The following is a 25,421-nucleotide window of genomic DNA, read 5'->3' as shown; positions in this document are numbered from 1 at the left end:
GGAAAAAGAGGGATGGAAGGGCAGAGGAGAAGTGTATGGAAAGAAAAATTTCTTCCATTAATGAAATAATGCAAGCAATAACATGTGAGAGGGAGTAGATTAAAGAAACCTCAAAGCCTGGTTAAGTCTTGCAGAAGTGGAAGTTGACTAGACTTCTTATCCCAAATCTTGATGCCTTCGAACAGTTCTTTTTCATAGCAAAGGCAGGTTAAATTTTCTCTTCAAAGAGTATTTGGAAATAAAAATGAAATAGAGAAAGACAGTAGTTATTAACTAATTCTTCCAAAGAGTGGTCTGGATAATAACAACAAAATGCTTTGCATCCATCTAGGTTGAACAGGGCACCTCTTCTGGGTTCAGTCCAGCAAGTCTCAGAGACACAGTAACATCAGGTACAATAATGTCAGATCTGGCCTTTAGCATTTAAAAGGGAAATTTGACCTTTAAATTTTAAAGGAAATGAGAAACAAAGGGATTACATAATTAAAAATCTGTTTCTGTCTCTTAAAAGCAATTCAATTTCGGTCAGGAGCCAGTAGACTCCCTTTCCCTCTAATTGTTTTGTCTTGGCTCCTGGTACCCAGTTCTTGTTTCTCCTGTGAATAGCTCATTAATGTTGGGCAGATGTTCCCATTGGGTGCCCCATGTTAGGGGGAAATAATAGAGGCAGCATTGTCATCCAAGAGATGTTAATACTGGCTGCAAAATAGAATGATGAACGAGAATATGGCCTCTTTCATGCCTCTTAGCAGCCAACCCCCAGCTAGTGTTTGTTTTCTATTTGACCTTTTTGGTAAACTTGCTATTGAGAAACACTGGGCAGGGACTTCCCTCTCAGTCCTGTGGTTAAGACTCAATGCTTCCAACACAGAGGATAAGAGTTCTGCCCCTGGTGGGGGAACTAAAAGCCCACATGCCATGTGCCCCACCCCACCCCCAAAAAAAGAAAAGCATGGGGCAAAAATATTCAGTCCTGTTCAGTTGGTAGGATGCTGAGACTGTCCGCACCCACCCAGGTCATCTAATCTTTAACATTCAAAAAGAGAGAAAGTAGAAATATTAAAAAATATCATGGAGATGGATATTTGAATATAATTAATATTAAATCAAGAATAAATCACTGAACCTATCACTTATAATTCTGAGGATACATGACAAGTCATTAAAAAGTATAAAAGATTAATTAAAGTTTTTATTTTTGACTAGATAATAAATTTGCAAGTTTCAAATGTAAAAAAACACACAGAGATTTATCTCTGTCCCCCATCAGCTCAGTCATTATTCCCCATAGGCAAACACTGTTAAGTTTCTTATTTATCCTTTCAGATAATATTTATGCACATGGAAGCCAATCTGATATATCCTTTTGTGAACAATTGGCTGCATACTTTATACATTTTCGGCTTCTTCAATTTGCTTTTTCACTTAATAACACGTTAGAGATGAGAAGCCTTATGATTTTAAAAGAGCACTTTATGTGGACTCTGGAGGTTTATGTACAAATCTCATCACTGTATCTACAGCATAACATTGCCTGCTTTTAGAAAGAGACACTGGTACAAACAAAAGCAAATGCTGGGAAACTACTTGAATGATAATCTTCAGCCACAACTACTCAGTTTTCTTTATGGCAGCCTTCTTTACTTTTTACATTTGTAAGTCATATCTCTTATAGAAAAATAATTGAAATAAGCAAGAAGAAAGAAACCATAATTTTTACCTCTCAAAAATATCCATTTTCATCTTGATGTTTATTGAGACTCTTCCCTTCCTCCTCTCTTTCTGCTGTAGTTTTCTCTCTCTTTCCCTGTGTACACATATACATTTATATGTGCAAACATACATATTTTAAAAAGGCGATCACATTGTACATGTAGTCTGTGATGTGATTTTCTCTTCTAACAACTGTCCATGTCAATGAAAATAGATGTATACAATAGCTTTAAATCACAGCCAATTACTCTAATGCATGGATAATCCATAAACTATTTTACCAGTTACAGTTCAGCAACTTCAAGTATTTACTATCATAAACAGCTTCACACTCTACAACATTCTTAAGTGCTTAATGTCTTATTGACAGGAGATTTTCAGATACTTTGCCAAAACACATTTATTTCTCCTTCATTCTGTTCCTGCCCTCATTTCTTTTCTCTTCGCACTCCCCTCTGTCTCTTTCTTTTTTTAGAAACACTTCCATTGGCAATGTATTTCATTCTGTTCTGGTAAGATACCAAGCCTGAATCAGGGTGGGCAGCTGGCTAAGGAGGCTAAGAGGATGCTTTAAAAGCTGCTGGTAAGGAAGAGAGGTTTCTGCCTGGCTAACTCGCCATGGTCATTAAGGCAGTGTACAGCCCCGCCTTTCCACATGCCCCCGCAAGCTGATGTGTGTCATCCTTCTCTGATGGTGCCTCTTTTCTCTTTCAGAGTTTGTCTTGACACAGTATTTTCATGAAATCTCACTGGTATAAAAATGCAGCCATGTGACCTAAATAATTATCCTCCCAAGGTGATTATTTAGAAACAAGACTTGTTTGGATATAGAAATTCTGATATGTTTGTTGGAAACAAGAAGCCTCATTATCTTATACTAATGTTAGACATTTCACCGGGTAGAGTCCATAGGCTGCAGGAGTTGAGACTTATGGGAATTAAACAAAATAAGGACCACTTTACCTGAGCCTGTTGGAGAAGAAAAATACATTGGAATAGCGTGAGAACAGCCATAATTATATCAACATTATGTCTTAATTTGCATCTCATCTTCCAGGCAGGTCATGCTGGGTAGCAGAAACAATTAGCATTTCATAATGTAGTAATCGTGTGTTCTAGAAAAACAACCCACATGTGACAGCCAGATTAATTCACAGAATAAGATGCTGAACTCACCAGCACCATGTCTGGTTCCGTTAGTGCATGGTTTGTCCTTGCTGAGGCAGGGGAAGCAGAGAGAGTTTTGGAGATAAGGGCTTCCCTCTTTCGAGGAAGATACATGCTAGTGTAGAAATTTTCCTTCTGCTCTTTCAGTGTGGTGTTGGGTATTTGTGTGTGTTCACATCTGTGCTTTTGGGCTCAATTCTCCATTCTTTCTCAGTTAATTAACAGATTCTGTGAGCACAGTATCACAGAAGCAGGAGCCTTTGTTGCTGACAAAGGCTGTACACCCGAAACTAACACAACATTGTTAATCACTTATACTCCAATATAAAATGAAAGGTTAAAAAATAAAATAAGAAATATGGAGGAATTTGAACCACTTAACACGAAAGAGACATCCATTAAGTTGCGTTTGAAGTGAGAGGCCCAGTGGGTTTACTTATCCTTGTGTGATAACTGACTTATTGTTGTCTCCCAGATCACCTGGCCTGAAGGTTTGAAAATTGGGGTGTTATTTCCTAGCTATGAGTTATTAAAGTAAATAATCTTTCTCACTTCAAAGACAACTTAATAGATGTCTCTTTCTTGTTAAGTGGTTCAAATTCCTCCATATTTATTTTATTTTTTTTAACTTTTTATTTGATATTGGAGTATAAGTGATTAATTAATGTTATGTTAGTTTCAGGTGTGCAGCAGAGTGATTCAGTTATACATATACATGGATCTATTCTTTTTCAAATTCTTTTCCCATTTAGGTTGTTACATAACATTGAGCAGAGTTCCCTGGGGTATACAGTAGGTCCTTGTTGGTTATCCATTTAAAATAAAGCTGTGTGTACATGTCAGTCTCCAATTCTTCCATATTTCTTAAAAGAAGTACTATGTATTTGAATGAGTCATTGATACTCCAGACCCCATCTTTCTAACCATTTTAACGTGGCATGAAAGTGAAAGTGTTAGTCACTCAGTTGTATGCGACTGTTTGTGACCCCGTGGACTTAGCCAGCCAGGATCCTTTGTCCATGGAATTCTACAGGCAAGAATCCTGGAGTGGGTAGCCATCTCCTTTTCCAGGGGGTCTTCCCGATCCAGGGATTGAACCCGGGTCTCCTGCATTGCAGGCAGATGGATTTGTTTACCATCTGAGCCACCAGCTGCATCTAAGCACAAGAATTTTTTGGAATTTAATTTTAAAGGTTTTCAAGTCTTCTGGCTAGATAGCCTGCATTTGCTTCCTTGGATTCCCTTTCTACTCTTCTCCATTCTGCTCCACATCCCAGGAGGGTGACCTGTAGAAACCCTTCAGTGGGCTTTTGTGACTTCTGATTGGGTTCAGCCCTGGCAGGAAGTTGGAGGGAGGGAAGTTGGGGTATTTACCTCCCCAGCTCTCTCCCTGCAGACCACAGTGTTACAAATCATGATTAAACAACTGAGTGCTTACTTTAGATTAGGACCTACTGGCCACCAGTTCCCAAAGATAAGGAAAAAGCAGTCTTTTTGTTGTTTCTTTTAATGTTTCTGTTGTTAATTCCTATGGAAAGTGAAAAAAGTAAATGACATTATGAAAGTCTAAGAAGTCTTATCTAGGTCTTAAAGTTGTTGTCTCTGGGCTATAGTTCCTGACTCCTTTTTTTCTTAAATTATAACAAGATCTTCGTGTTTACTCATATTGAAAAATTATGAAGAATAGCAATTCATTTCTAGATTGACTTATATATATTTAATTTTAACCCCAATAATGGTACCATACAGAATGTGTAGCCCTTGGCCCAGCCAACATGGAAAATATGAATGGACATATGTAGCATGGTTGCAATATTCAAACTGTTCTTTTAGCTATCAGTTTGAGGCTCCATAAAATCGATTTAGTGGAGGCAGATATTGATCATGAAGACAGCTAATGCAAAGAGATCAACTCTGCCCATTTCTCCTCATTTTCCCAACAGCTCTTCAAGTTCAGGGAACACGTCTGCTTCTTTCTGTAAATCTTCATTAGGTGTAGGACAGGGCTGTCCACAAAGGGAGCCCTTCCAGGTGCCCTTGAGAGAAGAGAAGCTGTTAAAAGACTTGGTGAATTGTTTTGATTAAAAGTAAAAACAGCATCTTGAAATAGTGACTGGATAAACCTGACTGAGAAAAACATGCATGTGAAAAAGTGGGGGAGATGAGATTGCAATTGTGGGTTGAGAATAGCCCAAGGAAGGCCTGGGAAACCAGGTCAGAGAGCTGGAACTCTGTAGAAAATGAAAAGTGATTAAAGGGAATTCCAGACGCATTTCTCTTCCTTATACTGGAAGGAAGCTACGGGGAGCTTGGGAGGGAAGAAAGACAATTTAGAAAAACTACCTTTTCTCAGTTCTTGTCTGTCTCATGTCAGTTCCAAGAGGGCAAGGGACATATGTTTTGTTCCCTGCTGCACCCTCAGAGCCCACTGCAGTGGCTGCCCAGGATGGGTCTTCTGGAAACGCCCATCTCCCCTTCTCCGTTTCGGTTGTTTATAGAAAACTTAGAGTAGGAAGAGCTAAACTCTCCACTTGTTTTTGTTTTTAATCCCAATCAGGTAACATTCTTTGTTTTTCCACTGGGATGCTTATAATCTCCTTGATAGCACCTTCATCTGGTTATTATATTTTTCTTTTCTATTTACACTTAAGGGAATGCATTTGATGTAGTTTTGCATTTAATTTTTATATGTGAGTTTTGGTACTAAATATTGTACTCATAATGCCATTTTGTGACATAATGTAAAAGTTCATTTTATTTTGCTCTCTGTTTTTTTAACTTTTCTAGCTTTTTGCCATGGGAGGCATGCAGGAACTTAGTTCTCTGACCAGGGATCAGATGCATGCCTCCTGCTGTGGAAGTCCAGTGTCCTAACCACTGGACTGCCAGGAAAGTCCTAAAAGTTCATTTTAAAAAAGGAAATAAATTTACTTTGTTTAAAGCTTAAGACATCACATTTTTATATTAATATATTTTGTATATACATATATATTAATGTCTTGTAGTAAATTCCCAGGGGATTATATCTGAAGTAAAACCCTCAGGGACATTTTGTGTGTTAAAGATATAATTATAGTGCCAAACTACAAGCAAATCTTTTCCAGTCTAACCAAGGATGGACCTCAGCTTATATTTTTCATTTTGTTTCAAGATATTAGTTCAGTAAAAACTCAAGGAATTAAGATATTGAAAAATAGGTCCTTTTTTTGGTTACTAAAGTATCATAAGCCAAAAATTCATATATGTTAGTGATAATAATTTATCTACTTAAGCATTTTAGTCAGAGAGTATTAGAGTTTCTGAAGAGAAGTTTCAAAATTATTTAAAATGTAATTCATCTTACAAACCATATTGAGAGCACTGAATGTTTTTACCTGTCATTTGCATTTTACTCGCCTGTCACTCACACCATTAACCCTGCTGAGACATATGTGCAAAGATGCATTTTCCCTATGACCATCTGGTGCTATCACACTGACAGTCACTTACCTGGTTGCTAACCATACTGTGTGGTTGTCACATTTTTTCTTGAGAATTAGCTTGATGGGCTAATTTTTAAGATTTACCAATAACGTGGGCTGAATTACAAGCTGCCACTAAAATAGCAAGTCTTTATAGGATGGAACCTCTTTTTCTTGCTACAGAATCTCTCTTTAATGGGTATCTTCTGCCTGGAATGTATGTTCCCTTCTTTGTCTAGTTCAGTCTTGCTTTTCTATGTTGCTTGACATCCAGCCCACATCGAAATATTTGTTCATCGAGTGAATATGTGCAATAATTAACAGGAGAGGAGGTTTTAAAGCCTGAGGAAGCAGCAGAAAATAAGTCAGTGTAAGTGTGTCCATTAATATGACATACCAGTTATATTCAGATAGGATAAAGTTGTTAGGAGGCTAAAGGGAGCTGGCAGTGTTTATTTTTCTCCAGGCTAAGGAAGATAGAATCCAGTAACTACCAGGGTCATGTTGGGGGGAAAACATACCAGAGTAGAAGAGATACTGTGAAAGCATCAAAAGGATGCCTGTTTTCTCTCTCCCTCCTGCTCCTGTTCATTCATGCTGACCGCTGAAATTGATCGGGACCCATGCTTGGGGTATTGATAGTGGTGTCTGAAATGTTAAGTGGGAGTTGGTTGTCACTGATTTTGTGAATTTGCTTAATCAGATTTCATTTATCCTGTGGTATGTTTGCATACGTGGCTATTGAGAAATAATAATTTATCTTTTTAAAAAAGTGATTTGATTCAGTGTCTTATTTATATATGAATTTTGATTATGTATTGTGGAGATCATCAGGCTTGTCACTGAAACTAACAGCAGTAATCTGGGATTGGAGAAAGTATTCTTAGTGAGGATTTTAATATTAAATGCAAAAATCTTAAAAAGAAGATCAATGATTCTAGGATTAGAAGAGACCAAAGTCCCCAGTGGGTGAGACATAACATGGCCTCGGCTGTTGGCTCTACATATAATAGTTGCTTAAAAAATGCTGCTCTTATTTGTATTTCCAAGTGCTGAATTTTGAATTACCTTTGGGTTATATAATTTCAGCCTCAAAAATAATATGAATATTTGTAGATTTTAAAAAGAATATTAGCATTTCTATTTTTTATTTATGGAAGGGAAATAAACCTCACTCCTTGTTTTTATTCTTCCCCAAAGCTAGGTTATTCTTGGTTACATTGGATACCTTGGGACTATTTGTTATATTTTATTTGGGTTCTTATTGGTTGGCAGGTGGACAGGAGCGCATCATTTTGAAAGAAACCTAGTAACTATTGACCCTGGGTTGTGAACAATGGTTTACTCTGTTTTCACTTGGCCACCACTGTCACTGGAAGCACAAGCTATCTTTCAAGTAAAAAACAATTATACGCATCTTGATTATATATTAATTTGTCCAGAAGATGTCAATTTGTTTTATAACCTAGATATTGAGAGGAAAGGATAAATCTGTGGAGATAAAAGTAGTATTTGAAATAAATTTTCTTAAGTTCACTAATCTCAGCTTGTCATTCTTATTTGAAATGATAAAAAAAATACCTTAGGGAAGAAGGCAGATTCTGACTAATGATTAAATCTGAAGGCAGCATGGGACAAAGGAGTTTGAAACTCATATCATTTTATTATTGTCAATAGCAGTCACACAGACAGACAGGAACACCTAATAGATACCTCCTTCAATAAATTTATGAGCTAATCTGAATTAATCTTTATAAAATCCTGTGAGCCATCTATACCTGGACACTCCACTGAGCAATCCATGAGAGGCCGCATGGCTTTGTCGTAATTAGAAAAGAGAGTTGGAGCCTGGTGTACTCTATGCAATCATAAAGGAGCCTCAGTGCACTCTGCTGTGATTAAAACTCCAAGATATACAGAGAAAGAACAAAAGGCTCTATATTAGAATTCTCTGGCATGTTTAAGAATGAATTGAGTGGCTCAGACCTCAAGCTATCATACAGAACACTGATTAGTCAAAACACAAATGTGAGCAGGCCCCAGGCTGCTGTAAGAAGAATAGGATATCGCCAACCCTGTACGGACAGGGTTACATTGGCTAAACTATGAGGCAGGCAAAAATGTGAGATTGTTTCCTTGTCTCCAAAATAAGACTTTTGGATTTAGATGCTCTGATAAATATCTTTTAGGTTTAAAATGTCATGAGGGTATAAGTCTAAAATTTAGGCATTCTCCATTTTCTTGGGTTGTAAAATGTCTTTTTGGGCTTCCCTGGTAGTTCAGGGGTAAAGAATCTGCCTGTTCAAGTTCAGTTCTTGGGCCGGGAAGATCCCCTGGAGAAGGAAATGGCTACTTACTCCAGTATTCTTGCCTGGGAAATCCCATGGACAGAGGAGCTGGTGGGCTACAGCGCATGGGGTTGAAAAGAGTCGGACATGACTGAGCAAATCAACAGTAATAGCAGACAACAAGCTGTCTTTGGGGCTCCTCCTTCATCTATGAGATGCCAGCCTTTCCTCCCCACCTCACACCTCGCTAAGGGGCTCCACCAAGATCTGTCTCTCACTCAGCCATGGATGTGTTTATTTCCTCTGTACTCTGTCCTCTCACGCATTCTTCTCCTTCAGGACCTCCTAGGCCAGAAACCTAATGTGTTCAAGTGATGATTTTAGTGTGCTGCCTCTTCCATAATGGATCTCCAGTTACAGAGGGATGTATTCATGTTTCCCTTTCTTATTTCCTTTAGTCCTTTCAGCACTAAAATGAGACAGGGACGCTGAATTCTCTACTCTCAGGGAAAAGACGTATACGCACAAGTAAGGAGAGAAGGAAGGACTTCATTGAGTTTCTTTCGAGATTTAAACAACAGCAATGACACTAGAGGGAATCGGCACACAATTCCTGGACTTTAATAGCAGCTGCTAGTTTCTGCTTTTGACAATGGCTTAGAAGCTCCTGTCAGGATAACCTTTCCACAGATAACTATAAACACCACATAAAATGGAAAACACAATCATCTGAAGGCGTTAGAGAGCAAACCAAAGAGGCATATTTGTATGTGTTTTATATGGACATTTAGAGGAAGGGACCAGCACTGACTGGGTTTACAGTTTCTCATATTAATAGATTCTAGCCTGGAGGAAAGTCCCAGGCTGGCACACTCGGAAACCAAACCATGGATAGCAAACCCATAGCCTTACTGAAGATAGGATTTGAGATAACCTTAGCAGCCGAAGAGTAAGGCAGGAATAAGAGAGAGCCATGGAAAAGGAGCCCCAAATTCTTTGTATCAGTTGCCCAAATATCTAGATGGGCCCTGAATGACACATAAAGCGCTGAAGAGAAACTGACCCAAAGATAGCTGGATGTTGGATTTAGCAAACAGATTTTAAAGCAGTGATTATAACTATGTAAAGGATATGAAGGAAGATATTTCTGTAATAAATAATGATATCAGCAATTATATCTCAGATATATCTCAGAATAATATCTCAGAAATTACACAAAAGAACCAGATATAAATTTTAGAACTGACAAGTATAATACGTGAAATAAAAATTCACTGAATGAGCTTAATACTTGATTGAAAATGACAGAAGAGTCAGTGAACTTTAAGATAGATCAATAAAAATTATCTCTTCTGAAGGACATAGAAAAAAGGTTTTAAAAAATGACCAGAGATCACAGACCTGTAGGGCAGTATTAAAGTAGGTTAAAAATAAATGGGTGGAAAAAGAGATACTGTGTGAACTATAACCATAAGAAAGCTGAGTAAACTGTATTAATATCAGATAGACTAGACTTCAAGACAAAAGTTATTATTAGTGTTAAAAATGTAACAGTCATAAATAAGTGTGTACCTAATAGCAGAGCTTCAAAGTACATGAAACAAAACTGGACAGAATTAAAGGTAATAGCAACCACTAGGCACTTGAGATCCAACCAGTCCATTCTGAAGGAGATCAGCCCTGGGATTTCTTTGGAAGGAATGATGCTAAAGCTAAAGCTCCAGTACTTTGGCCACCTCATGAGAAGAGTTGAATCATTGAAAAAGACTCTGATGCTGGGAGGGATTGGGGGCAGGAGGAGAAGGGGACGACCGAGGATGAGATGGCTGGATGGCATCACGGACTCGATGGACGTGAGTCTGAGTGAACTCCGGGAGTTGGTGATGGACAGGGAGGCCTGGCGTGCTGCGATTCATGGGGTCTCAAAGAGTCGGACACGACTGAGCAACTGAACTGAACTGAGGCACTTGAGAGTTTTCTGGATCCCCAAAGCTTTTCTTACTGTTATTAAAATTCAGAGTCTGATGGACTAAGTACAAATGAGCCTGAAAATAGAAAAGATGTAGGATGTGGATACTTATAGGGAGATGCTCAGAGTGTAAAGATTTGTGCTGTATTTCCCATAGCATGGTGCAGGAGGGTGGAAACCGAAGGACAGAGAAATGGATAAGCTTGGGGAAGCCTCACTCAGATTTTCTGAGCCAGCAGGGCCATGCATAAGTGCTGAGAGGGCTGGTAGGCTAAACGAGGGCCCAGGTCTCAGTGAGGAGGTTTCAGAATATGCTGCCTTCCAGATTGGATTGGAGTTGAGGCAGGAATTGAACTCATATTTATCAGATACCAGTGCATGATGCCCTGTGACCAGGTGGGTGAGCTAGATGCTACTGGACCAGATACTTCGGCTGCCAAGATTTCTTGCAATCACCTTGGGAAATTATGTTATCTTCAGAGGAGAAGGAAGGTGGAGGGGAATGGGAGACTCTTGAACTGATATAATACCCAGTGAGACAGGTATAAATAAAAAGTGGCAAGACTAAGGAATTAAAAACATTTTTTTAATGTTGAAATTGAACAGCTTGTGAAAGTACATAAACTGTATGTGTACAGTTTAACAAATTATTCAGATTAAGAAATAAGACATTGTGAGTACTTGAAAATCTTTTAGTATGTTCATTCATGGTCATAGCCCCCTTCCTTCCTCTTATTGGTAGCCACTATGTTGATGATTGTCTGTTGTTTCGTTTTTTAAAAAATAGTTTTACTACCTACATAAGAGCAGTCATGCCATGATTATTCTTGTATGGGGCCGTGATTACACACACACACACGTTTCTATAATATGTATAACTAGGAATGACTGCTGGGTCACAGGATATGAACATCTTTGCCATTACTGAATTTTGTCACACTGTTTTCCAAGTGGTTCTACCGATTTTCTTGTCCAGTAGAAGGAAATGGCAACCCACTCCAGTAATCTTGCCTGGAAAATTCCATGGAGGAAGGAGCCTGGTAGCCTATATATAGTCCATGGAGTCGCAGAGTCAGACACAACTGAGCAATTTCACTTTCAATTTCACTTTCAGTGTATGCAGAGAAAAGCATGAAGGCAAAGTGGTTATCTGTGGAGTCCTTGCAAACAGTTAGAGAAAGAAGAGAAGTGATAAACAAGGGAGAAAGAGAAAGGTATATTCAATTAAATGAAGATTTCCAAAGAACAGCACCAAGAGACAAGAAGTCTTCTTCAATCAACAGTGTATAAAACTAGAAGAAAACAACCAAAGGAAAGACTAGAGAGCTCTTCAGGAAAACTGGAAATATCAAGGGAACATTTTGCCCAAAGATGGGCACAATAAAGGACATAAATGGTATAGACCTAGTAGACGCTGAAGAGATCAAGAGGAGATGGAAAGAAGACACAGAAGAACTGTGCAGAAAAGGTCCAAATGAACTGGATTGTTCCAATGGTGTGGTCAGCCACCTAGAGCCAGATATTCTGGAGAGAGAAGTCAGGTAGGCCTTAGGAAGCATTGCTGTTAATAAAGCTAGTGGATGTGATGGGATTTCAGTAGAACTATTCAAAACCCTAAAGGATGATGCCATCAAGGTGTTGCACTCAATATGTCAGCAAATCTGGAAGACCAGCAGTGGCCACAGGACTGGAAAAGGTCAATCCTCATCCCAGTTCCCAAGAAGGGTAGTACTAAAGAATATGTTAATTGGACAATTGCACTTATCTCCCATGCTAGTAGTTCAGTTCATTTGCTCAGTCATGTCCGACTCTTTGAGACCCCATGGACTGCAGCACGGCAGGCTTCCCTGTTCATCACCAACTCCCAGAGCTAGCTCAGACTCATGTCCATCTAGTCAGTGATGCCATCCAACCACCTCGTCGTCTGTTGTCCCCTTCTCCTCCTGGCTTCAATCTTTCCCAGCATCAGGGTCTTTCCTAATGAGTCACTTCTTTGCATCAGGTGGTCAAAGTATGGTTATGCTAGTTAGGTCATGCTTAAAATCCTGCATGCTAGGCTTCAGTATTATGTGAACCAAGAACTGCCAGATGTGCAAGCTCGGTTTAGAAAAGGAAGAGGAAGCAGAGATCAAATTGCCAACATTCATTGTATCACAGAGAAAGCTAGGGAATTCCAGAAAGATATCTATCTCTGTTTCATCGACTGTGCCAAAGCCTTTGACTGCATGGATAATAAACTGTGGAAAGCTTTTAAAGAAATGGGAATACCAGACCATCTTACCTGTCTCCTGAGAAACCTGTATGTGGGTCAAGAAGCAACAGTCAGAAGAACCCTGTATGGAACAACTAGTTAGTTCAAAACTGAGAAAGAAGTATGACAGGGCTTTCTGTTGTTACTTTGTTGGTTTAATCTATATGCTGAGCACATCATGAGAAATGCTGGGCTGGATGTGTTACAAGCTGGAATCAAGATAGGTGGGAGAAACATCAACAACTTCAGATATATGGATCAGTTCAGTTCAGTCGCTCAGTTGTGTCCGACTCTTTGTGACCCCATGAATCACAGCACGCCAGGCTTCCCTGTCCATCACCAACTCCCGGAGTTCACTCAGACTCATGTCTGTCGAGTCAGTGATGCCATCCAGCCATCTCATCCTCTGTCATCCCCCTCTCCTCCTGCCCCCAGTCCCTCCCAGCATCAGAGTCTTTTCCAATGAGTCAACTCTTCGCATGAGGTGGCCAAAGTATTGGAGTTTCAGCTTTAGCATCAGTCCTTCCAAAGAACACCCAGGACTGATCTTTAGAATGGACTGGTTGGATCTCCTTGCAGTCCAAGGGACTCTCAAGAGTCTTCCCCAACACCACAGTTCAAAAGCATAAATTCTTTGGCATTCAGCTTTCTTCACAGTCCAACTCTCACATCCATATATAACTACTGGAAAAACCATATCCTTGACTAGATGGACCTTTGTTGGCAAAGTAATGTCTCTGCTTTTCAATATACTATTTAGGTTGGTCATAACTTTCCTTCCAAGGAGTAAGCGTCTTTTAATTTCATGGCTGCAATAACTATCTGCAGTGATTTTGGAGCCCCCCCAAAATAAAGTCTGACACTGTTTCCACTGTTTCCCCATCTATTTTCCATGAAGTGATGGGACCAGATGCCATGATCTTAGTTTTCTGAATGTTAAGCTTTAAGCCAGCCTTTTCACTCTCCTCTTTCACTTTCATCAAGAGGCTTTTTAGTTCCTTTTCACTTTCTGCCGTAAGGGTGGTGTCATCTGCATATTTGAGGTTATTGATATTTCTTCCAGCAATCTTGATTCCAGCTTGTGCTTCCTCCAGCTGAACATTCCTCATGATGTACTCTACATATAAGTTAAATAAGCAGGTTGACAATATACAGTCTTGATGTACTCCTTTTCCTATTTGGAACCAGTCTGTTGTTCCATGTCCAGTTCTAACTGCTGCTTCCTGACCTGCATATAGGTTTCTCAAGAAGCAGATTAGGTGGTTTGGTATTCCCATCTCTTTCAGAATTTTCCACAGTTTATTGTGATCCACACAGTCAAAAGCTTTGGCATAGTCAATAAAGCAGAAATAGATGTTTTTCTGGAACTCTCTTGCTTTTTCGATGATCCAGCAGATGTTGGCAATTTGATCTCTGGTTCCTCTGCCTTTTCTAACACCAGCTTGAACATCTGGAAGTTCACAGTTCACATATTACTGAAGCCTGGCTTGGAGAATTTTGAGCATTATGTTACTAGCATGTGAGATGAGTGCAACTGTGCAGTAGTTTGAGCATTCTTTGGCATTGCCTTTCTTTGGGCTTGGAATGAAAACGGACCTTTTCCAGTCCTGCGGCCACTGCTGAGTTTTTCAAATTTGCTGGCATATTGATTGCAGCACTTTCACAGCATCATCTTTCAGGATTTGAAATAGCTCAACTGGATAATACTACTCTAATGGCAGAAAGGAAAGAGGAACTAAAGAGCCTCTTGATGAGGGTGAAGGAGGAGAGTGAAAGAGCCAGCTTCAAACTAAATATGAAAAAAACTAAGATAATGGCATCCAGCCCCAATACCTCATAGCAGATAGAGAGGGGAAAAGGTGGAAGTAGTGACAGAGTTCCTCTTGGGCTCTGAAATCACTGTGGACGGTGACTGCAGCCATGAAATCAGAAGACGTTTGCCTCTTGGTAGGAAAGCTAGGACAAACCTATACTGTGTGTTGAAAAGCAGAGATAGTACTCTTCTCACAAAGGTCCATATGGTTAAGGCTGTGGTCTTCCCAGTGGTCACATATGGTTCTGAGAGCTGGACCATAAAGAAGGCGAAGCGCAGAAGATTTGATGCCTTTGAACTGTGGTGCTGGATAAGATTCCTGAGAGTCCCTGGGACAGCAAGGCGATCAAATCAATCAATCTTAAGAGAAATCAACCCTGAATACTCATTGGAAGGACTGATGCTAAAGCTGAAATTCCAGTATTTTTGTCGTCTGACGCACACAGAAAACTCATTGGAAAAGTCCCTGATGCTGGGAAAGATTGAGGGCAGAAGGAGAAGAGGGCATCAGAGCATGATGAGATGGCTGGATGGCATCACTGATGTAATGGACATGAACTTGGGCAAACTTCAGGAGATGGTAAGGGACAGGGGGGCCTGGTGTGCTGCAGCCCGTGGGTCAAAAGGAGTCAGACATGACTGGGTGACTGAACAACAAGTGTATGCAAGTTTCTGTGGTTCACATCATTGACAACTCCTTTTTCTGGTATGTCAGTCTTTAGTATTTCGGGTTTTTTTTTTTTGCCAGAAATGCTTGCAATATTTTGTAGTCCTCATTCTAAGATGATGACTTTCCTGTCCACTTCTCTGAGAAAACAGAATAATGAGAAGAGATAGGCCGCATTCCCATCACTACTTCTACCTGCACACCTGCATCAGTGCCCCTGCAGTCTGCCTTTGCTCCGTTACTGTGGAGGGGCTGTTCGTGCTCTTAACTGTGACAGTCATCCCACTTGTGCCCTAGATCCCATCTTTTGTATTTACTCAGGGACATTGCTCCATTAATTCTGTCCTCTTTCTTCTGCACCATCATTTCCCTTTCCTCCGTTGGATTGTTTCCATTAGTAACAGGCAACTATTTCTCCCAACTTAAACCAACAGCAGCAACATAATGATAATTAGCGCAACTGCCAGCAACTGCTCCGTTTTCTACTTTCCTCTGCGAAACTTCTGCAGTTGCTTCTGCTTGCTCTCCCCCATTCCTCACTGCTCATTCTACTCCTGTCTGTCACCAGTGACCGCCATATCATTAACTCCAGTGGTCCCTTCTCAGTGCTTACCTTACTGGATCAATCAGCAGTATTATTATCACTCTTTCTTTAAATTTCCAGGATACTTCTACTTTCTTGATCTTCTTTGCTGGTTCCTTTTCATCTTTCTCATCTCTTAACATTGGATATTCTAAACCTCAGTCCTTAGATTTCTTCTTTATTTTTTCCCTCTTCACTGATAAACTTATCCAGTCTCATGGTTTTAAGCAGTATAATTAAGCTCACAGCTCCTAAATTGTATTTCCTTTCTGAACCTATTCAGGGAACTCCAGATTTGTTTATTCAGTTACTTGAGAGATTAACTTGAATGTCTAATAAATCCCTTAACATGCCTGAAACCAAACTCTCAATATTTCCTGGAGTTGTTATACATGTGTTTTATGCAGATTAGAGAAAGACTTATCTTTCTCTAAACAGAAGCTCCCTGTGTAGGGCGCACAGTTTTGGCTCCCCTCCCCTTTTTTTTGGTGACTTTTCCTTCCCCTAGTTTTCTTTTCAGCTAACAGCAGCTCCATCTTTCGTGTTGTTTTAGTCAAATGTTTTTGAGTTATCCTTTGCTTCCTTCTTCTTTCCAGCCATTTCCAATTAGCCAATAAGCCCTGGTGGATATATTCAGCTGGAGAAGAGGGAAGAGATTTGTAGCTAAAGGAAAGCAGAAAGACAAGGAGGCCAAAGAGCATGAAGCACATTTGAGGCAGCTCTTCAGCCTTGCCAAGATTCCAGCCTTGCCACTGGAAATGTCTTCCTTTCTGTCTTTCATAGCCCAACTCATTTTTTACAGCTCAGCTCAAATAGGATCTACTCTGTTGAAATGTCTTTAACACTGTTTTAGCACCAAACTCTTCTTTTTACTACTTTTGATCCTTTGTGTCAGTTTGGTTTTCGCCTTGGTTTCCTTATCTGTATGTACAATGCAGGTATTAAATTACCCAATTCATAGCTTTATGAGATTAAATGAATACTTATAAAGTGCTTTGAATTGTGCCTGGCCCATGGGTAATATAAAAAAAAATTAGCTCTTTTGATAATGCTGATGATGTCACTGTCTTTCTAGTAGATTTTGTGTCTCTGAGGGGTCAGTGATGTTATCTGAGTCACCTTTGGATGCCCGGCTTTTTCTTGGGGGTGGGAGGAGGGCTTGAATTTATTAATTTTTTGCAAAAATCTCCTAAATGCCCACATTTTACAGATTGGGAAAAGCCCTTTTTGAGGCCATTGTATTCTACAATACACTTTTCAACATGAAAAAAAGTATACATTATTTTGAGTCCAGGTGCCTAAAAAGTTATGTGCTATTTTCTCTGATGGGGTAGTGCTGCACAGTTAGCCTGGAGAGCAGCTGTTAGTCTCTGTTTATGGGACTCATCATTGCAGTTGTCTCTCCGTATCTGGGTATCTGTGGGGAACTGGGTCCAGACTCTCTGTGGATACCAAAACGTGAGGATGCTCCATTATGTGAAATGGCATTGTACGGTCAGTCCTCCAAGCCTGTGGATTCTTAATCCAGGGATTCAGCCAACTGGAATTCTGTCTGTGGTTGGTTTAATCTGCTGATGTGAATACCTTAGCATACTGTTAGGCACAGAGTAGATGATCAGTGTTTATTGAAGAGGTGGATTCATAGTATTGGGCGTGCAGATGTGATTGGATAGACGTAGGTACATGGAGGCAACAGGGGTGCAGTGCAAAAAGTGATTAGATTAGGAATTAGATTTTATGGCAGAGCTCTGGCTCAGACCAGTCGCATGACCTTGGGCAAGCCCCTTAACGTTTCTGAACCTTAGTTTCTTCAGCAGAAATGAGAGATATATCTCAGGGTAATATTTTAAGGATCACTGGACTTAATGCATAAGAAAGTACTTGGTAATCTATAGCTTAGGATGCAAATGAGGTTGTTTGGTATTAAGGTTTGTAATTCAAAAAATATACCTAGTATAATTATAGAGCAATGAGACTTAGTGTAAATTGTATAAGAAAATCAGTCCTGTCATTTTATGCTTATCTTTGATATATTATCTATATGGATCTCTTTACTCTTTGTCTGGGAAGGAGATAAATGGCTTATGGTTACTTTTTGTGCATATACTGGACGCTCTGAGAACATTTCCACACTCTGTTCCCAGAAGGTTATTTATTTATTTTTTTTGGCTTGCTTGAGTAGTCACAACTGAAGTCTGTTGTTCTTTTCCAAATGGCTTCTTAGCTTTCTCCCTTAGAATATCAGTTTGTGAAAAATTATGTAGGTTGAGCACAATCAAACATTTTGAAAGTAATTTGTAGGATTAAATTTTTAAAAAGCTAATTATTAGTCAGTGAGATTATAGCTTTTTCTTTTTTCAGAATAAATTGCTTGATGAAGAAATCTACATGAAAACCCCTGACACTTAGTCAGTTTGTGGACAGTTATGAGTGGTCAGCTTGAAATCTCCGTCAGATGGAACCCACACCTCCCACAGTCCTCACTGCTGTGGCTGCCTGTGCTGGTGTTTTTCGGCAGATCTCAGCTGTCAGGTCTAGTGAAGTCTTCAAGCAGAGAGGGGCTACTCAGATACAAGCTTTTTGCTCATGCAGCTGCGTCTTATCCCACTTGTTAAGGGTTTCTTTCACGTCTCCTCACAAAAGTAAATAAAGAACTGTTTTTGTATTCTGCTGTTATCCTTTTAAACCTGGCCATGTTGAAACATAATAAGCCTAGTTTCTATGTTGTAATATTGATTACATTTCAGGCCCTGAGTATTGGTGATCTGTCTCATCGTTTCGTGCTTAGCAACATTGATGACCCTGCTCAAGGAGCCGTGTATGTCATCTATGGCAGTTGCAGATTTTACAGTCATACTAAGGCTTATATCACCATTTTTTTTTTTCTGAAGGATGTGACCCAAACATGACTACCTTGCAACTCTTTAAGGTATTTTATTGCTTTTAAACTTATTTTGAGACTAACTATAGTTATGGCGGTTTCAAGAATATCTCAGTGTTAGAGTAACTCAGTTGAGATTCATTCGTTTCTTCAATTCAGCCAGAAAGAGTTTTATAGAAGGATCTCTGCTTATTCTGTATGAGAAAACAATATCTAATATGATAGAATACATAGTTTTTTATTTTTAAAATTGAGCCAAAGTTCTCATATATTCTGGATAATTCAAATTTGTGATTAGGGAAAGCAACATGATATCCAATTTCTATTTATAAAGTCAGATGACTCTTTAGTTCCTGTCATATGTACGTGTGTGTGTGTGTATATAACACTCCTTTTCCTGGGGCAGTGAAGACCTTTGACTCAGAAGGGGTGTCAGAGGAAAGTCAGGAATCAGCAAGGAAAATTAGCTTATCTTTCCACATAGGCGATATTGCTTGCAGTGCCATTGGCTACAAAGAGTATCCTGGAGGTCCTCTTGTAGGAAGTGGCAGCTTGACCTGTTTTGAAAAATGAGTGAGAATGAACTGGATTCAGAAGGTGGAGGGTGATACTGTTGATACTGTTGGGTAAGGGAGGAGTGTATAGCAACATAGCAGGAAAGATCACATTAGTTGCGGAATTGTATTTGGTCTAGTGGGATCAAAAAGAGAATGTAGGGGAATGGTGGGAATGAGCCTATTCCCACAATTGGGCAAATAATTGAGTTGTTGCTGAAGTAATTGTCATCAAGATCATCAGTAACATCATCACCACCTTGCCCTCACACCCACCATCATTGTTATCATCCTGACAAGTTGCACACCAGGCTCAATTAAGGAAGTGGCAGAAAGGGAGATGTTGGGGCAGTCTAATCTACAGGATTTGGGGACTGATTTGATATGGGATGACTATGGTAGATGCTGCTACTTCAGTCGTGTCCGACTCTGTGTGACCCCATAGACGGCAGCCCACCAAGCTCCCCCGTCCCTGGGATTCTCCAGGCAAGAACACTGGAGTGGGTTGCCATTTCCTTCTCCAATGCATGAAAGTGAAAAGTGAAAGTGAAGTCGCTCAGTTGTGTCGGACTCTTAGCGACCCCATGGACGGCAGCCTACGAGGCTCCCCTGCCCATGGGATTTTCCAGGCAAGAGTACTGGAGTGGGTTGCCATTGCCTTCTCAAGTTAAGTGCATTCTTTGAGTAACTGTATAACCGTGAAGGCAAATGGCCACTTGGCTGAATACCTCTTGGGTTTTGAATATTGATCGTAGGGTCCTGTGAGCAAAAGGAGCAGAACTGGGAAAATTTGGAGGCTCCTTAAGGAGGAGAGAGCTAATGGTCAAAATAGATTAATGTCACAAAGGCAGTTGGAGTAGCCACCCCTTATAATGAAGACCTGAAAATTTAAGATTGAAATTAAAACATGAAACATTTTCTACATTTCCTAATAGACAAGGTCTGTTACTATATAGACATTAGATACGATCTGTTTCATTTTGGTTAGTTAGTAGTATTTGGAAATCAGTTTAAGGGTAGCATTGAAAGCACCATCTAGGTCACTATATTCATTAATTTTGTTACTGTCAGTGAATGGAATGCTTACACAGGCAACCTCACTGAACCCTGGTGAAAATGTTCCTTTTCCGTTGTGTTGAACTTGTGAGTTTCAGTGTTGATATGTTGGCTGGTTAATGCTAGTCTGGGCCAAGTCAAAGTCATGTACAATGCAGCCAGCATTCCCTTGGATAATCAACTCTGATTTAGAAGGAAATGGAAAGTTGTTGTAGATTAAATACTAAAGGGAAAGTGGTGACAGATGTTTAATTGGTTGCTTTCTTGTCACTTCTTAATGTGTGAGATGCCCTTACGAGAAGGGCTAGAGTAGACAGATTGAATGGAAACAGCCATTTAACTATCCTCTGACTCATCCTTGTGATAGTATTCATTTCTCATTTTATTTCTAATGTATTCACTGTTTATTACAATTTTCAGCATCTGATTATAGACAAGGAGTAACTGCCCACCCCCATATATTTGTCATTGTTTGGAAAGACAATATTGCTGCTGCTAAGTTGCTTCAGTCATGTCCAACTCTGTGCGACCTCATAGACGGCAGCCCACCAGGCTCCCCTGTCCCTGGGATTCTCAGTAAATTTTATACTCTCTCATCACACATGAAGTACAGAAAGCTAAGCATGGCCCAGCCTTGAGAAGTTCAAAGAACTTGTTGCTTTCATCCTGCACCCTTCAGATACTTTTGACCTCCTCAGATGAAGGTCTGTCATAAACACACAAGCCAGGCACACGGTACAAGCTCATTTTCTATAGTTTTCATCAAGACTGTCAAGAAGTTCTCTTCCTGTTTCTACCTTTCATTTTTGATCTGCCCCAGCCTCTGAAACCCATCTTTCTGGCTATGACCTTTGGCATGAACTTGGGATTTGTTTTCTGGCTTTATGTAATAATGCTGCTGCTGCTGCTGCTAAGTTGCTTGAGTTGTGTCCAACTCTGTGCAACTTCATGGACTGCAGCCCACCAGGCTCCTCCATCCATGGGATTTTCCAGGCAAGAGTACTGGAGTGGGGTGCCATTGCCTTCTCTGTTATGCAATAATAGCTGCTAGTAAAAGTATACTTTGGTCTGTGGAGGGGACTGACTGGAGGATTCAACACTCTTAAAGCCACCTGCTGAATGGGGTCATATATATAAAGCATTGAGCGTGGAACCTGACATCAGGTAATGCTATGTATTTCAGTAAATGTTAATCCCTTGCAAGTTTTCCATGCTTCGCATTTTCAGATGTCAGAAGGAGAGGATGGTAGAGGAGAGACTGTTAGGCTGTTTGAGGTACAGAATCAGAATTGAGAAGGGAGATTTTGGAATGTGAACATTTTGTTTTTTCTTTCCTTTGATCCATCACAAGATCTAGTGTCATGTTAATTCTTCCTCCTAGGCGTGGCTACTGAAGTTGGAAACGTGTTCAAATCAAAACTCGCTAGCTGTGTGACTCTGAGAAAATTAATGTCTGTGTGCTTCATCTGTAAAATTGAGATAATAATAGTACCTAACTGAGAATCATTGAGATGAGTAAAAGACATCGCATGAAAAGCACCTAGAAACGGAGCCTGGTTGTTAGTGAGTGCTTAATGATATTAGATACTACTATTGTTTTTGTTATTTTCTTGTTACTCACAAAAGTCCCTGCCATGTAGAAATTTTTTTGTTATGACTGTCGTCATTATTGTTACCCACATTAGTCATTTTCTGTAGACATAAGTGAAACAAATTCAGGGGTACTGTTTTCTGCATTATTCAGTTCAGTTCAGTCGCTCAGTCGTGTCTGACTCTTTGCGACCCCATGAATCGCAGCACGCCAGGCCTCCCTGTCCATCACCAACTCCCGGAGTTCACTCAGACTCACGTTCATCAAGTCAGTGATGCCATCCAGCCATCTCATCCTCGGTCGTCCCCTTCTCCTCCTGCCCCCAATCCCTCCCAGCATCACAGTCTTTTCCAATGAGTCAACTCTTCGCATGAGGTGGCCAAAGTACTGAAGTTTCAGCTTTAGCATCATTCCTTCCAAAGAAATCCCAGGGTTGATCTTCAGAATGGACTGGTTGGATCTCCTTGCAGTCCAAGGGACTCTCAAGAGTCTTCTCCAACACCACAGTTCAAAAGCATCAATTCCTCGGCACTCAGCTTTCTTCACAGAAAACTCTCACATCAACAGCAACTCTCACATCCATACATGACTACTGGAAAAACCATAGCCTTGGCTAGATGGACCTTAGTTGACAAAGTAATGTCTCTGCTTTTGAATATGCTATCTAGGTTGGTCATAACTTTTCTTCCAAGGAGTAAGCATCTTTTAATTTCATGGCTGCAGTCACCATCTGCAGAGATTTTGGAGCCCCCCCCCCCCCCAAATAAAGTCTGACACTGTTTCCACTGTTTCCCCGTCTATTTCCCATGAAGTGATGGGACCAGATGCCATGATCTTCGTTTTCTGAATGTTGAGCTTTATTAGTCTTATTTAAATGGCACATGCATTTATTTATGTATATGTTACTAGATCAATAAAAATGCACACTCTTATTTCAGCTTTTATTTTTGCCTTCTCTTTTTCAGAACCACCAGAAGCCATCTCCTAGACAGGTGAAGCCACTTATCTCTTTGCAGCTGTGTGCAGAGACTTGGCAGCCAGCATATGAGATGCTTGGCTGAGACAAATTTTGTATCAGAGTCAGATTTACAACATGAGGCCTTGACTGCTGATGCCTTGAAATGACCCATTTTTCTCCCCAGGTTTTGGATCTTTTACTTACTGGTACTGGACCTCTGCTCGTTGCTTCCCCCACTTATGGATTGTTCTCCGTGAATTACTGCTTGCCTGTCTCTCCTCTCACTGTGAATTGTTTTGAGTCCTAGCTCTTGGCTGTAAAATCTTATCCCTTGTCCTGTTCCTGGGTTCAGTAATTGCATACTGTTTATCTTGCTGGCCTGTAGGCTGACCCTTCTGTCCTGACTCTTGATTCTCACCTGGCCTTGTATTATCAGTAGCCTCTCAGTCTAAACATCTTTCTGGTCCTACTAACCCATTACAACTAATTCTGCCCAAGTGACCAAAGCCTTTCCTGAAAAATTGCTGTGGCTGATATACACCATGCCAGGTTTAGTTGCCATTTGGTAGTTTGTTCTAGAACATTCTGAGAGAATTCTCTGCCTTGCCTTTCACGAGAAGTGAGTCAGTGTATATTGTTCAGGCACAAATGAAAAGTGGGTTTGAATTTTTATCCATGAAAATGGATCCTCGCACTGTTGGGGGAGGGGTATGGGTCAGAGAACAGTTCCTAGTGAACTGGCAAACCCATACACATTCTTTACCCCAAATAGTGGACATTTCTTGTTTTGTTTCCTTCTACTCCCAAAATATGTATAGTGCTGCCTACTTTTTTGAGACAGTAAGTTTTGTTTGTGTCACAGACTCAGAGAGTCCTTGATGGCTTGTTGACAGGTATTGAAAATGATGGGATTGGAGTGCTGACAGGTGCTTCATGCAGATGGATGTCTTCTGTGACTATGCATAGCAGTCTATTTGGGGTTCTTTATGGTGGCATTGTCATGGCGATCAAGGAGCAGTAAACAAGGCTCCCAGAGCCACAGGGAGAGTTTCTACAGCCTTTGTGACCAACTGTGGAGCCTCCAATTTATTTGTTTGTTTATTTAATTAGTTTTTTTAAAAGTCAGAATCTCTGTTTTATTCTTTTTCTAAGTTTTTATGAAATATAAAACTTAAAATTAGGAAGTATAAGTTGCCTATTTTCTTAGAAAATTTATGGATTAGACCTTTTTATTTGTGTGCTTAGTAAGTTTTCTGAACATAAAGGTACAAATTATATTAAAAATTTTAAAAATAATCTTGGTAACTTAAAAAAATTAATTTATGTTAATTGGAGTCTAATTACTTTTACAATATTATAGTGGTTTTTGCCATACATTGACATGAATCAGCCCCGGGTATACATGTGTCCTCCATCCTGAACCCCGCTCTCACCTCCTCCCTATCCCATCCCTCAGGGTGGTCCCAGTGCACTGACTTTGAGTTCCCTGTTTCATGTGTCGAACATGGACTGGTGATCTATTTCACATATAGTAATATACATGTTTCAGTGCTATTCTCTCAAATCATCCCACCCTCACCTTATCCCACAGAGTCCAAAAGTCTGTTCTTTATATCTGTGTCTCTTTTGCTGTCTCGCATATAGGGTCTTCATTACCATCTTTATAAATTCCATATATATGCATTAATATAGTATATAGGTGTTTTTCTTTCTGACTTACTTCATCTGTATAATAGGCTCCAGTTTCATCCACCTCATTAGAAATGATTCAAATGCATTCTTTTTAGTAGCAGAGTAATATTCCGTTGTGTATATGTACCACAGCTTTCTTATACATTCTTCTGCCGACCTACATCCAGGTTGCTTCCATGTCCTAGCTATTGTAAACAGTGCTGTGATGAACATTGGGGTACATGTGTCTCTTGCAGTTCTGGTTTCCTCGATGTGTATGCCCAGCAGTGGGATTGCTGGGTTGTATGGCAGTTCTATTTGCAATTTTTTAAGGAATCTCCACACTGTTCTCCATAGTGGTTGTACTAGTTTGCATTCCCACCAACAGTGTAAGAGGGTTCCCTTTTCTCCACACCCTCTCCAGCATTTATTGTTTGTAGACTTTTTGATAGCAGCCATTCTGACCCGCGTGAGATGGTACCTCGTTGTGGTTTTGATTTGCAGTTCTCTGATAATGAGTGTTGTTGAACATCTTTTCTTGTGTTTGTTAGCCATCTGTATGTCTTCTTTGGAGAAATGTCTGTTTAGTTCTTTGGCCCATTTTTTGATCGGGTCATTTATTTTTCTGATTTTGAGCTACATGAGCTGCTTGTATATTTTTGAGATTAATTCTTTGTCAGTTGCTTCATTTACTATTTCTCCCATTCTGAAAGCTGTCTTTTCACCTTGCATATAGTTTCTTCATTGTGCAAAAGCTTTTAAGTTTAATTAGGTCCCATTTGTTTATTTTTGCTTTTA

This window comes from Capricornis sumatraensis, chromosome 19 (assembly GCF_032405125.1).
Source record: "Capricornis sumatraensis isolate serow.1 chromosome 19, serow.2, whole genome shotgun sequence".
Lineage (NCBI taxonomy): Eukaryota > Metazoa > Chordata > Mammalia > Artiodactyla > Bovidae > Capricornis > Capricornis sumatraensis.
The sequence above is the reverse complement of the archived record's forward strand: the minus strand, read 5'-3'. Positions refer to the sequence as shown.